General features: G+C 38.6%; 1 pseudogene; it reads right to left on the bottom strand.

The window, feature by feature from the left end:
* LOC132489060 (pseudouridylate synthase TRUB2, mitochondrial-like) overlaps positions 1-14,137 on the bottom strand; it is a 29,586-nt pseudogene that overhangs the window by 15,040 nt on the left and 409 nt on the right.

The raw sequence follows: 14,137 nt of genomic DNA, 5'->3' as shown, positions 1-14,137 counted from the left end.
ACTGAAGCATGAAGAAATAAAAGATCTAAATAGACAAATAATGAGTAAGGAGTTTGAATCAGTATTCAAAAATCTCACCAAAAATAAAATCCCAGGACCTGATGGCATCACTGGTGAATTCTACCAAACATTTAAAGAAAAATTAATACCAACCCTTCTCAAACACATCCAAAAAACTGAAGAGAACACTTCCAATATCATTTTACAAGACCAGACTTAGTCTGATACCAAAACCAGACAAGGACACTACAAGAAAACAAAATTACAGGCCAATATCCCTCATGAACATAGATGCAAAAGTCTTCAATAATGTACTAGCAAACTGAATTCAACAGCACAGTAAAAGGATTATACAGCATGATCAAATGGGATTTGCTCCAGGGATGCAAGGATGGATCAACATACATAAATCAATAAATGTACTGTACCACATTAAAAGAATGAAGGATTAAAAATCATACAATCATCTCAATAGATACAGGAAAATCATTTGATAAAATTCAACAGGCTTTCATGATAAAAAAAACTCTTAGCAAGACAGAGGACCTTCAAGATGGCTGAGAAGTAAGAAGTAGAGATCACCTTCCTCCCCACAAATACATGAAAAATATATCTACATGTGGAACAACTCCTACAGAACACCTACTGAATGCTGGCAGAAGACCCCAGACTTCCCAAACAGAAAGAAACTCCCCATGTACCTGGCTGTGTGGCTGACAGGGTCTTGGTGCTCTGGCCGGGTATCAGGCCTGAGCCTCTGAGGTGGGAGAGCCGTGTTCAGGACACTGGGCCACCAGAGACCTTCCATCCCCACGTAATATCAATTGGCAAGAGCTCTCCCAGAGATCTCCATCTCAACACTAAGACCCAGCTCCAATGAATGACCAGCAAGCTCCACTGCTGGACACCCCATGCCAAACAACTAAAAGAGAGGAACACAACCCCACCCATTAGCAGAGAGTCTGCCTAAAATCATACTAAGTTCACAGACACCCCAAAACACACCACCAGACATGGTCCTGCCCACCAGAAAGATCCAGCCTCATCCACCAGAACACAGGCACCAGTCTCTTCCACCAGGAAGCCTACACAACCCACTGAAGCAACCGTACCTACTGGGGGCAGACATCAAAAATAACAAGAACTATGAACCGGCAGCCTGTGAAAAGGAGACCCCAAACACAGTAAGTTAAGCAAATGAGAAGACAGAGAAATACACAGCAGATGAAGGAGCAAGGTAAAAACCCACCAGGCCAAACAAATGAAGAGGAAATAGGCAGTCTACCGGAAAAAGAATTCAGAGTAATGATGGTAAAGATGATCCAAAATCTTGGAAATAGAATGGAGAAAATACAAGAAATGATTCACAGAGACCTAGAAGACCTAAAGAGCAAACAAACAATGATGAACAACACAATAAATGAAATTAAAAATTCTCTACAAGGAATCAACAGCAGAATAACTGAGGCAGAAGAATGGATAAGTGACCTGGAAGACAGAATGGTAGAAGTCACTGCCACAGAACAGAATAAAGAAAAAAGAATGAAAAGAATTCAGGACAGTCTCAGAGACCTCTAGGACAACATCAAATGCACCAACATTCGAATTACAGGGGTCCTAGAAGAAGAAGAGAAAAAGAAACGTACTGAGAAAATATTTGAAGAGATTATAGTTGAAAACTTCCTTAATATGGGTAAGGAAATAGTCAATCAAGTCCAGAAAGCACAAAGAGTCCAATACAGGATAAATCCAAGGAGAAACACCCCAAGAAACATATTAATCAAACTATCAAAAATTAAATACAAAGAAAAAATATTAAAAGCAGCAAGGGAAAAGCAACACATAACATACTAGGGAATCCCCATTAGATTAACAGCTGATCTTTCAGTAGAAATTCTGCAAGCCAGAAGGGAGTGGCAGGACATATTTAAAGTGATGAAAGGGAAAAACTATAACAAAGACTACTCTACCCAGCAAGGATCTCATTCAGATTTCACAGAGAAATTAAAACCTTTACAGACAGGCCAAAGCTAAGAGAATTCAGCACCACCAAACCAGCTTTACAACAAATTCTAAAGGAACTTCTTTATGCAGGAAACACAAGAGAAGGAAAAGACTTACAAAAACAAACCCAAAACAATTAAGAAAATGGTAATAGGAACATACATGTCGATAATTACCTTAAATGTAAATGGTTTAAATGCTCCAACCAAAAGACATAGATTGGATGAATGGATACAAAAACAAGACCCATATATATGCTGTCTACAAGAGATCCACTTTAGACGTAGGAACACATACAGACTGTAAGTGAGGGGAGAGAAAAAATTCTCAGTGCAAATGGAAATCAAAAGAAAGCTGGAGTAGCAATTCTCCTATCAGACAAAATAGACTTTAAAATAAAGATTATTACAAGAGACAAAGAAGGACACTACATAATGATCAAGGGATCAATCCAAGAAGAAGATATAACAATTGAAAATATTTATACACCCAACATAGGAGCACCTCAATACATAAGGCAAATACTAACAGCCATAAAAGGGGAAATCGACTGTAACATAATCATAGTAGGGGACTTTAACAACCCACTTTCACCAATGGACAAATCATCCAAAATGAAAATAAATAAGGAAACACAAGCTTTAAATGATACATTAAACAAGATGGACTTAATTGATATTTATAGGACATTCCATCCAAAAACAACAGAATACACTTTCTTCTCAAGTGCTCATGGAACATTCTCCAGGATAGATCATATCTTGGGTCACAAATCAAGCATTGGTAAATTTAAGAAAATTGAAATCGTATCAAGTATCTTTTTCGACCACAACATTATGAGACTAGATATAACAATTAGAGGAAAAAAAAACTGTAAAAACTACAAAAACTTGGAGGCTAAACAATATTCTATTAAATAACCAGAGATCACTGAAGAAATCAAAGAGGAAATCAAAAAACACCTAGAAACAAATGACAATGAAAACACGATGGTCCCAAACCTATGGGATGCAACAAAAGCTGTACTAAGAGGGAAGTATATAAAAATAAAATCCTACCTCAAGAAACAAGAAAAATTACAAATAAACAACCTAACCTTACACCTAAAGCAATCTGAGAAAGAAGAACAAACCCCCCCCCAAAGTTAGCAGAAGGAAAGAAATCATAAAGATCAGAACAGAAATAAATGAAAAAGAATTGAAGGAAACAATAGCAAAGATCAAGAAAACTAAAAGCTGGTTCTTTGAGAAGATAAACAAAATTGATAAACCATTTGCCAGCCTCATCAAGGAAAAAAGGGAGAAGACTCAAGTTAATAGAATTAGAAATGAAAAAGTAGAAGTATCAACTGACCCTGCAGAAATAAAAAGGATCATGAGAGATTACTACAACCAACTATATGCCAATAAAATGGACAAACTGGAAGAAATGGACAAATTCTTAGAAAAGCACAACCTTCCGAGACTGAACCAGGAAGAAATAGAAAATATAACCAGACCAATCACAAGCACTGAAATTGAAACTGTGATTTAAAATCCCAACAAACAAAAGACCAGGACCGATGGCTTCACAGGCAAATTCTCTCAAACACTTAGAGAAGACCTAACACCTATCCTTCTCAAACTCTTTCAAGATACAGCAGAGGGAAGAACACTCCCAAACTCATTCTCTGAGGCCACCATCACCCTGATACCCAAACCAGACAAAGATGTCATAAAAAAAGAAAACTACATACCAATATCACTGATGAATATAGATGCAAAAATCCTCAACAAAATACTAGGAAACAGGGCTTCCCTGGTGGTGCAGTGGTTGCACTCTGCCTGCCAATACAGGGGACATGCGTTCAAGCCGTGGTCTGGGAAGATCCCAAATGCCGTGGAGCAACTAGGCTCATGAGCTACAGCTACTGAGCCTGCGCGTCTGGAGCTTGTGCTCCGCAACAAGAGAAGCCGCGACAGTGAGAGGTCCACGCACTGCGATGAAGAGTGGCCCCCGCTCGTCGCAACTAGAGAAAGCCCACGCACAGAAACGAAGACCCACACAGCCAAAAAAAAAAAAAAAAAATACTAGGAAACAGAATCCAGCAGCACATTAAAAGGATCATACACCACGATCAAGTGGGGTTTATCCAAGAATGCAAGGATTCTTCAATTTACGCAAATCAATCAATGTGATACACCATATTAACAAACTGAAGGAGAAAAACCATATGATCATTGCAATAGATGCAAAGAAAGCTTTTGACAAAATTCAACAACAAAAATTTTATTTATGATAAAAACTCTCCAGAAAGTAGACATAGAAGGAACTTACCTGAACATAGTAAAGGCCATATATGACAAACCCACAGCCAACATCGTTCTCAATGGTGAAAAACTGAAACCATTTCCTCTAAGATCAGGAACAAGACAAGGTTTCCCACTCTCACCACTATTATTTAACATAGTTTTGGAAGTTTTAGCCACAGCAATCAGAGAAGAAAAGGAAATAAAAGGAATCCAAATTGGAAAAGAAGAAGTAAAACTGTAACTGTTTACAGACGACATGATACTATACATAGAGAATCCTAAAGATGCTACCAGAAAATTACTAGAGCTAATCAATGAATTTGGTAAAGTAGCAGGACACAAAATTAATGCACTGAAATCTCTTGCATTCTTATACACTAATGATGAAAAATCTGAAAGAGAAATTAAGGAAACACTCCCATTTACCACTGCAACAAAAAGAATAAAATATCTAGGGATAAACCTACCTAAGGAGAAAAAAGACCTGTATGCAGAAAAATATAAGGCAGTGATGAGAGAAATTAAAGATGAAACAAATAGATGGAGAGATACACCATGTTCTTGGATTGGAAGAATCAACATTGTGAAAATGACTCTACTACCCAAAGCGATCTACAGACTCAATGCAATGCTTATCAAATTACCAATGGCATTTATCACAGAACTAGAACAAAAAATTTCACAATTTGTATGGAAACACAAATGACCCAGAATAGCCAAAGCAATCTTCAGAAAGAAAAATGGAGATGGAGGAGTCAAGCGCCTGAACTTCAGACTATACTACAAAGCTATAGTAATCAAGACAGTATGGTACTGGCTCAAAAACAGAAATATAGATCAATGGAATGGGATAGAAAGCCCAGAGATAAACCCAGACACATATGGTCACCTTATTTTTGATAAAGAAGGCAAGAATATACAATGGAGAAAAGACAGCCTCTTCAATAAGTGGTGCTGGGAAAATTGGACAGCTACATGTAAAAGAATGACATTAGAACACTTCCTAACACCGTACACAAAAATAAAGTCAAAATGGATTAAAGACCTAAATGTAAGGCCAGACACCATAAAACTCTTAGAGAAAGACATAGGCAGAACACTCTATGACATAAACCACAGCAAGATCCTTTTTGACCCTCCTCCTAGAGAAATGGAAAGAAAAACAAAATTAAACAAATGGGACTTAATGAAACTTCAAAGCTTTTGCATAGCAAAGGAAACCATAAACAAGACGAAAATACAACACTCAAAATGGGAGAAAATATTTGCAAATGAATCAACTGACAAAGGATTAATCTCCAAAATATACAAGCAGCTCATGTAGCTCAATATCAAAATAACAAACAACCCAATCCAAATAATGGCAGGAATCTAAATAGACATCTCTGCAAAGAAGATATACAGATGGCCAACAAACACGTGAAAGGATCCTCAACATCACTAATCATTAGAGAAATGCAAGTCAAAACTACAGTGAGGTATCACCTCACACCAGTCAGAATGGCCATCATCAAAAAGTCTACAAAGAATAAATGCCAGAGAGGGTGTGGAGAAAAGGGAACCCTTGCACTCTTGGTGGGAATGTAAACTGATACAGCCACCATGGAGAACAGTATGGAAGTTCCTTAAAAAACTAAAAATAGAATTACCATATGACCCAGCAATCCCACTACTGGGCGTATACCCTGAGAAAACCATAATTCAAAAAGAGTCATGTACCACAATGTTCATTGCAGCACTATTTACAATAGCCAGGACATGGAAGCAACCTAAGTGTCCACCAACAGATGAATGGATAAAGAAAATGTGGCACATATATACAATGGAATATTACTCAGCCATAAAAAGAAACAAAATTGAGTTATTAGTAGTGAGGTGGATGGGCCTAGAGTCTGTCATACAGAGTGAAGTCAGTCAGAAAGAGAAAAACAAATACTGCATGCTAACACATATATATGGAATCAAAAAAAAAAGGTTCTGATGAACCTAGGGGCAGGACAGGAATAAATATGCAGACGTAGAGAATGAACTTGAGGACACAGGGAGGGGGAAGGGTAAGCTGGACGAAGTGAGAGAGTGGCATGGACATATATACATTACCAAACGTAGAATAGATATCTAGTGGGAAGCAGCTGCATAGCGCAGGGAGATCAGCTCAGTGCTTTGTGACCACCTAGAGGGGTGGGATAGGGAGGGTGGGAAGGAGACACAAGACGGAGGGGATATGGCAATATATGTATACGTGTAGCTGATTCACTTTGTTATACAGCAGAAGCTAACACAAAAATGTAAAGCAATTATACTCCAATAAAGATGGTTAAAAAAAAACCTCTTAACAAATTAGGTATAAAAGGAATGTACATCAACATAATAAAGGCCATGTATGACAAGCCCAACGCTAACATCATACTCAATGGTGAAAAGCTGAAAGCTTTTCCTCTAAGATCAGGAACAAAACAATGATGCCCAGTCTTGCCACTTTTTCTATTCAATATAGTGGTGGAAGTCTTAGAGCAATTAGGCAAGAACAAGAAATAAAAGGCATTCAAATTAGAAAGGAAAAAGTAAAAATGTCACTATTTGCAGATGACATGATATTATATATAGAAAACTCTAAAGCATGCATAAACACCGTTAGAACTAGTAAAAAATTCAGTAAAGTTGCAGGATACAAAATCAGCATATACAAATCAGTTGCATTTCTATACACTAAGCATGATATATCAGAAAGAGAAATTAAGAAAATAATCGCACTTACAGTAGCATAAAAAATACCTAGGAATAAATTTAATCAAGGATAGGAAATATCTGTACACTGAAAACTATAAAGTACTGATGAAAGAAATTGAAGATACAAATAAATGGAAAGATATCTCATGTTCATGGATTGAAAGAATTAATATTGTGAAAATATCCATACTACCCAAAGCAATCTAGATTCAATTCAAATCCTATTAAAATTCCGATGACGTTTTCCACAGAAATAGAAAAAAATTCTAAAATTCTTATGAACCACAAAGACCACAACTAGCCAAAGTAATCCTGAATAAGAAGAACAAAGTTGAAGGCATCACACTTCCTGGTTTCAAAATATTCTACAAAGCTATAGTAATAAAATATAGTAATTTTATGCCAACATGATACTGGCATAAAATCCGACATGTAGACCAAAGAAACAGAATAGAGAGCCCAGAAAGAAATCTACTCACTTATGGTCAACTGATTTTCAACAAAGGTGTCAAGAACTTACAATGGGGATATGACAGACTTTGCAATAAGTGCTATGAGAAAACTAGTTTTCCACATGCAGAAGATTGAAATTGGACCCTTGTTTCACTCCATACGTAGTTAGAAACTTAAATGTTAGACCTGAAACTATAAAACTATTAGAAGAAAACACAGGGAAAAAGCTTCTTGACATTCGTCTGGGCAATGTGGTTTTTTTTGTATATGATCTCAAAACTACAGGCAATAATAATAGACAAACGGGATTGCATCAAATTTAAAACCTTCTTCACAACCAAGGAAACAGAGTGAAGAAACAACATATGGATTGTGAGAAAATATTTGCAAACCATACATTTGTTAAGGGGTTAATATCCAAAATATGTAAAGAACTCAAACAACTCAATAGCAAGAAGACAAGTAACTTGATTAAAAAATGGGCAACAGACCTAGATAGACACTTCTCAAAGGAAGACACACAAATGGCCAAGAGATATATGAAAATGTGCTCAACATCTCTAGTCATCAGGAAATGCAATTCAAAACTACAATGAGATATCACCTCACTTCTGTTAGGATGTCTAGTATCAAAAACACAAGAGATAGCAAATGCTGGCAAGGATGTAAAGAAAAGGGAATCCTTGTATACTGTCGGTGGAAATGTAAATTGGTACAGTTATTATGGAAAACAGTATAGAGACTGCTCAAAAAATTAAAACAAGAACTGCCATGTGACCCAGCGATCTTGCTTCTGGGTATATAACCAAAGGAAATGAAATCATGATCTTGAAGAGATATCTGTATTCCTATGTTCATTGCAGCATTATTCACACTAGCCAAGATATAGAAAAAACCCAAGTGTCCATTGATGGGTGAAAGGATAAAGAAGATGTGGTATATAAATACAATGGCATATTACTCAGCTATGAGAAAGAAGGAAATCCTGCCTTTTGTGAAAACATGTATAAACCTGGAGGACATTTTGCTAAGTGAAATAAGCCAGACAGAGAAAATCAAATACTGTATAATCTCACTTATATATGGAATGTAAAAAAAAATGTTGAACTCATAGAAGCAGAGAGTCAGATGGTGGTTGCCAGGGTCTGGCAGGGAGGGGAAGAGGTGGGGGAAGTGGGAAGATGTTGGTCAAAGGGTACAAAGTTGCAGTTACATTGGATGAATAAGTCTAGACATTAATGTACCGGCGTGATGACTAAACTTAATAATACTGTATTGAACACTGGAAATATGCTAAGAGAGTAGATTTTAGGTGAACTCATCTCACACAAAAATGGGAACTATGTAAGGAGATGATATGTTAATTAACTTGACTGTAGTAATCATTTCACTATGTATTTGTACATCAAATCATCCTGTTGGACAGCTTAACTATATATGGTTTTTATTTTATATTTTTTTCTTTTTCTAATTTAATTTTTGTTGGAGTATAGTTCATTTACAATGTTGTATTAGTTTCAGGTGTACAGCAAAGTGAATCAGTTATACATATACATATATCCACTGTATTTTAGATTCTTTTCCCATATAGGCTGTAACAGAGCATTGAGTAGAGTTCCCTGTGCTATACAGTAGGTCTTTCTTAGTCATCTATTTTATATATAGTAGTGTGTATATGTCAATCCCAATCTCCCAATTTATCCCTCCCTCCCTTGCCCTCTGGTAACCATAAGTTTGTTTTCTACATCTGTAACTCTATTTCTGTTTTGTAGATAAGTTCATTTGCACCCTTTTTTTAGCTTCCATATATATGGAAGCTGTTTAATATATTTTCCAGACTAAATCTTAGTTAACATACAGATAGCATTTTGATATTTAGATATCATAAAGGAATTTTTTAAAACCTAAGTTTAAGAATGGAAGGTTTTAATGTCTAAACCTTCATAATGAAGTATAACTGGGAACTCATAACACTGAAGAAACGTTATATGATGCTAACTCTAAGCATTACAGCCTGATCCAAAAGCTCTAAGTGCAGGAGTCTAATAATGATTTATATTTATCTTGTTACTAACCACAAACTACAGGATCGAATAACTAATGTAATGCATTGCACAAAGGCATTTTATGGTTTTACGAAGATTAAGATTTGGACCCCATGCAGCCACATTGTTGTAATGTTTCTTTAACAATGTCTATATAAAACTTTTGTTTGTAGGTATGACAGGCAAACTACAAACTACAAATCACTGGAGTTTCAAAGAGTAGCTGCATAAATATTTGTTGCATGAATGTAAGTCCTAAGTAGGTAGGTAGATAGATAGATATAATTGAAACAATTTCTAGTATTTTAGGTCTGTTTATATTTTCTTGATTTCTTCATTCCATTTTATGTTGTTCATTACAGTGAATTTATGTTTCATCTTTTTCTGCTAGTGAAGTAACTTTTAACATCCTAAAGACAAGTGCTTTTGAAAATGCATTATTAGCACTGCTTTTCCTCCTAATGCCTTTTATTTTTCATATCAGAGCTTGCAAATTATTTTTTGTGCTTTGATTTTTAACAACTCTATTGATAAAAGTAAGCAATATATTGTAAGTTCCATTTTATAGATAAGGAGACAGATTCAGAAATATTAAGTGAGATAAAATTTCATTAGAACCAAAATCTTCTGATTCTCAGACAAGTTTTTTCCTAATAACAATCTAGGTCAGCATTTCTATAAATTGAATTATGATGACGCTTCTATTGGGTCAGCCAAAAAGTTTGTTTGGGTTTTTGTAACACCTTACGGAAAAACCTGAATGAACTTTTTTGGCCAACCCAATATATATTCCTCTAAGATTTTCTAGGTAGTCATAAGAGAGCATAATTTGGATGAAAACCAGTAGATTTATATATATAATAATTTTATGTGTAATTAGAAAGCAGCAAAGATATTGATGCAGGCCTTTTCTTAAACCAGGAATAAAATGTCTTTAACCACTTCTATTTCTTTTAATTAATTAATTAATTAATTAATTAATTTTTGGCTGCGTTGGGTCTTTGTTGCTGTGCGCGGGCTTCCTCTAGGTGCGGTGAGCAGGGGCTACTCTTCGTTGTGGTGCATGGGCTTCTCATTGCGGTGGCTTCTCTTTGTTGCGGAGCACGGGCTCTAGGCATGCGGGCTGCAGTAGTTGTGGCTCGTGGGCTCTAGAGCGCAGGCTCAGCAGCCATGGCTCACGGGCTTAGTTGCTCCACGGCATGTGGGATCTTCCAGGACCAGGGCTTGAACCCGTGTCCCCTGCATTGGCAGGCAGATTCTTAACCACATACGTCGTCTTCTCCACCAGCCGCCCGTCCTCACAGAAGTCATCTGTGGCTTTGCCCAGGAGGCCGTGTACTGTGTAATCCTTTGTCCACGTCCCACGCCGAGCACAAGCACCCCAGGCGCCTGGGCATCCAGTCGGTGCCCCATGCCCATCTTCAGGCTGGTGAATGCTGGTCCACGTACCAGCGGATGGTCGATGAGGGTGGGCACACTGGTGGCCGTGAGGGTCAGCTCCTTCTCTTCACTGCCTTCCACAGGGCCCAGCAGGAAGCGAACACGATGTTCAGAGGCACGATGCTTCCCAGCATTGAGACCTTTCAAAAGCTGCAGCTCCACGGTATCACGCAGATGCTTCCACTTTAGCCCCGGGGGCTTGTAGGCGGCGAAGAGCCCGTGCGGCCGCGCCAGGCCGGCTAACCCCGCGCCTGAAGCCCCCGTCCCGGACTCGCGGAAGAGCTGAACCCGCAAACCCTTCTATTTCTTTAAAAATTAAAATTCACTTATTTACTATATTCAGCTCCTCCTTCCTCTGTGCTAGACAGCATGCTACAATGTAGACACATACACACACAACAATGAGCACGCGCACACACACAGACACACCAACGTATCATACAGTTTCCTTGCTCTCTTACTTCAGAAGCTGGCCTGTTACCACATCAGAAAGAGGCAGACGGGTGGGTGCTGAACGGAGCATCAAAAGAACCTGATTAAGAAAATGGTAATGGCGGGCTTCCCTGGTGGCGCAGTGCTTGAGAGTCCGCCTGCCGATGCAGGGGACGCGGGGTCGTGCCCCGGTCCGAGAAGATCCCACACGCCGCGGAGCGGCTGGGCCCGTGAGCCATGGCCGCTGAGCCTGCGCGTCCGGAGTCTGTGCTCCGCAACGGAAGAGGCCGCAGCGGTGAGAGGGCCCCGTACCGAAAAAAAAAGAAAAAAAGGTACTGGAAAAGGAGATCTAATATCATAAGCCAGTCTGCTCTCCTGGCGTGGTATAATTTCTGCTCAGGCAAACAGTCAACAACAGCAGACAATTCAGGTTGAGGTGACAGATGTGCAGGAGAGCCGAGAGATAGAGAATCAGCCGTAGGCAATATTCATGTGATCCCTGCAGGCGTTCCCTAGAGGACTAAAAGAGATTTGGGAAGGATACGGCCTAGTTTTAAATAACAACGAGTTTTAAAAAAAATTTAACTCCCATATGAGGAACTGTTTAACTTCTGTGTTGTGGGCTTCTTTCTCCCTGAATCCACACCCCCTAATTCTTTTACATATATTTCTTTTCTTCTCAAAGTTAAAGAGTTATTTTTATAAAAAAGATAAAAATCATTTACTCACGATTGAAGAAAGCTACTCCAAAGGCTTCCATAAACAAGGTATTTCTCTCTCTCTCTCTCTTTTTTTTTTTGCAGTACAGGGGCCTCTCACCGCTGCGGCTTCTCCCGTTGCGGAGCACAGGCTCCGGACGCGCAGGCGCAGCGGCCATGGCTCACGCGACCAGCCGCGCCGCGGCACGTAGGATCCTCCCAGACCGGAGCACGACCCCGCGTCCCCTGCATCGGCAGGCGGACTCTCAACCACTGCGCCACCAGGGAAGCCCCAAGGTATTTCTCTTTATCTGGTAGCAGCAACTTGATTTCTAGGCATAAATTCTCATATAATGGTAACACAATATACAAAAGTTTTACTGTTATGGCATTGATTGTTGGGATATTGTTTAAAATTCTAACTACATGCGAATTCTGCTTAATGAGATCCTGTGAGAGATATTTTAATCCCCAGTTCTAGGAAAAGATGTACTTGAACTAATCAACCAGAATATTTAAATCTCATGGACACTGAATTTTTTTTTTTTAATGGCCATCAACACACCTTTAATATACAACTCTCACAAAACAAATAGCACTAAAGTACAGTAGACTGATCTGGGCTGGGTGGCGGACCCGGCTTCTCTGGTAGTAATCATGTAAGTGGAATGGAGCCTGCCAGGCACTATTGAACACTTTTGCAGCGCATCTGCACCATTCATGGACACTGAATTTTGAATTCATCATATCTAGCTCTAGGAAATCAAGGAATGTTGTGGCTAAACTCCAGCATTTGAGTAAGAACCTAAGGTTTCCAGTAATTAACTTCATCTTTGCCTTCATCTTACTATCCTACTTTTTCTTGCCCTGATTTTTTCTATTCATTTTATATTCCATTGTATGCATTATTTCTGCAAACAGTGTCAGTTATTTTTAATGATATTGTGTGTGTGTGTGTGCATATATACAAAATTAAATTCCACTGCAAATTTGTGGGATAATAATTATGTTCATTTTATAATAAGGAAATTGAAGTCCGGACTTGCTGTATGTTTCGTATGAACTAACTAGTTTCTAGAGAGCAATACATTCTTATTTCAGCAACAGTAAATGTTTAATAGAAATAGCCTCAACTTAGTTCTTCAATGTGAGAAACTCCTTTAGGAAAGATGAGGACACTAAACAGAATATTGGTGGTAAATTATTTGCCCTCCATTCCGCCCCCACCTCCCACCTCTCCAATTATGCAGCCCTGAAACTGCTGCTCTATCATCGACACAAACTTCTCTTCTCCAAGCATTGTCTCCACCTGACTTATTGCAGCTCTGATGCTCCCTAGCAGCCCAGCAGAGCCGTGGGTATGATTCTTCCAAACCTTATAAACTTTACTCTCTAGAGGCCAGATTTGAAGTCTTTCTGCTCCTCATTATATCTCCCAGATCATTACTGTATCCACCCACGGTCTCACAGAAAGTAACTCTACTCCTTTGAGGCTTATGCCATTTGCCCTCTATGACCAGCTCATTTTCTTTGTCAGTGTCATCTATCACTTGACCACTCTCCGTTGTTCATCAAACACTGTGGCACCAGACTCACAGTCTTCTCTCTGTTCCAATTCCTGCCATCATTGTAGATGGCTTCAATATCCACAGTGTTCTTTCGGTACTCTGGCTCTTCAGTTCCTTACCCTCCTCATCTCGATGCCCTTTTCTACTCCACCTCAGCTACCTCTTCCCATGGTCACACTGTGGATTTTTTAATCAACAAAATCACTGATACTCCAAATCAATGACTTAGACGTTGAGCAGTCGCATTCCTATCTCTCACCTTTCTGGCTTGCTTTTGCAACTATTCCCACCTTGGTAATCCCTTGACCTCTTTGGACTCTCCAATAAAGGACCAATCCCCATATCTATATCTTTCCCTCTAGGTTTAATTTTCTTCCTATTCAGTTTATTTTCCATGGTCGATAATTTTAAGAACAATCTTGTCAATGCCATAAACTCCTGTTGCTCTGTCTTATCTCTTCTATCTGGCCAAAACC

The sequence above is a fragment of the Mesoplodon densirostris genome, chromosome 1 (genome assembly GCF_025265405.1).
Source record: "Mesoplodon densirostris isolate mMesDen1 chromosome 1, mMesDen1 primary haplotype, whole genome shotgun sequence".
NCBI classification, from domain to species: domain Eukaryota; kingdom Metazoa; phylum Chordata; class Mammalia; order Artiodactyla; family Ziphiidae; genus Mesoplodon; species Mesoplodon densirostris.
This window is presented reverse-complemented; position numbering and strand designations above follow the sequence as displayed.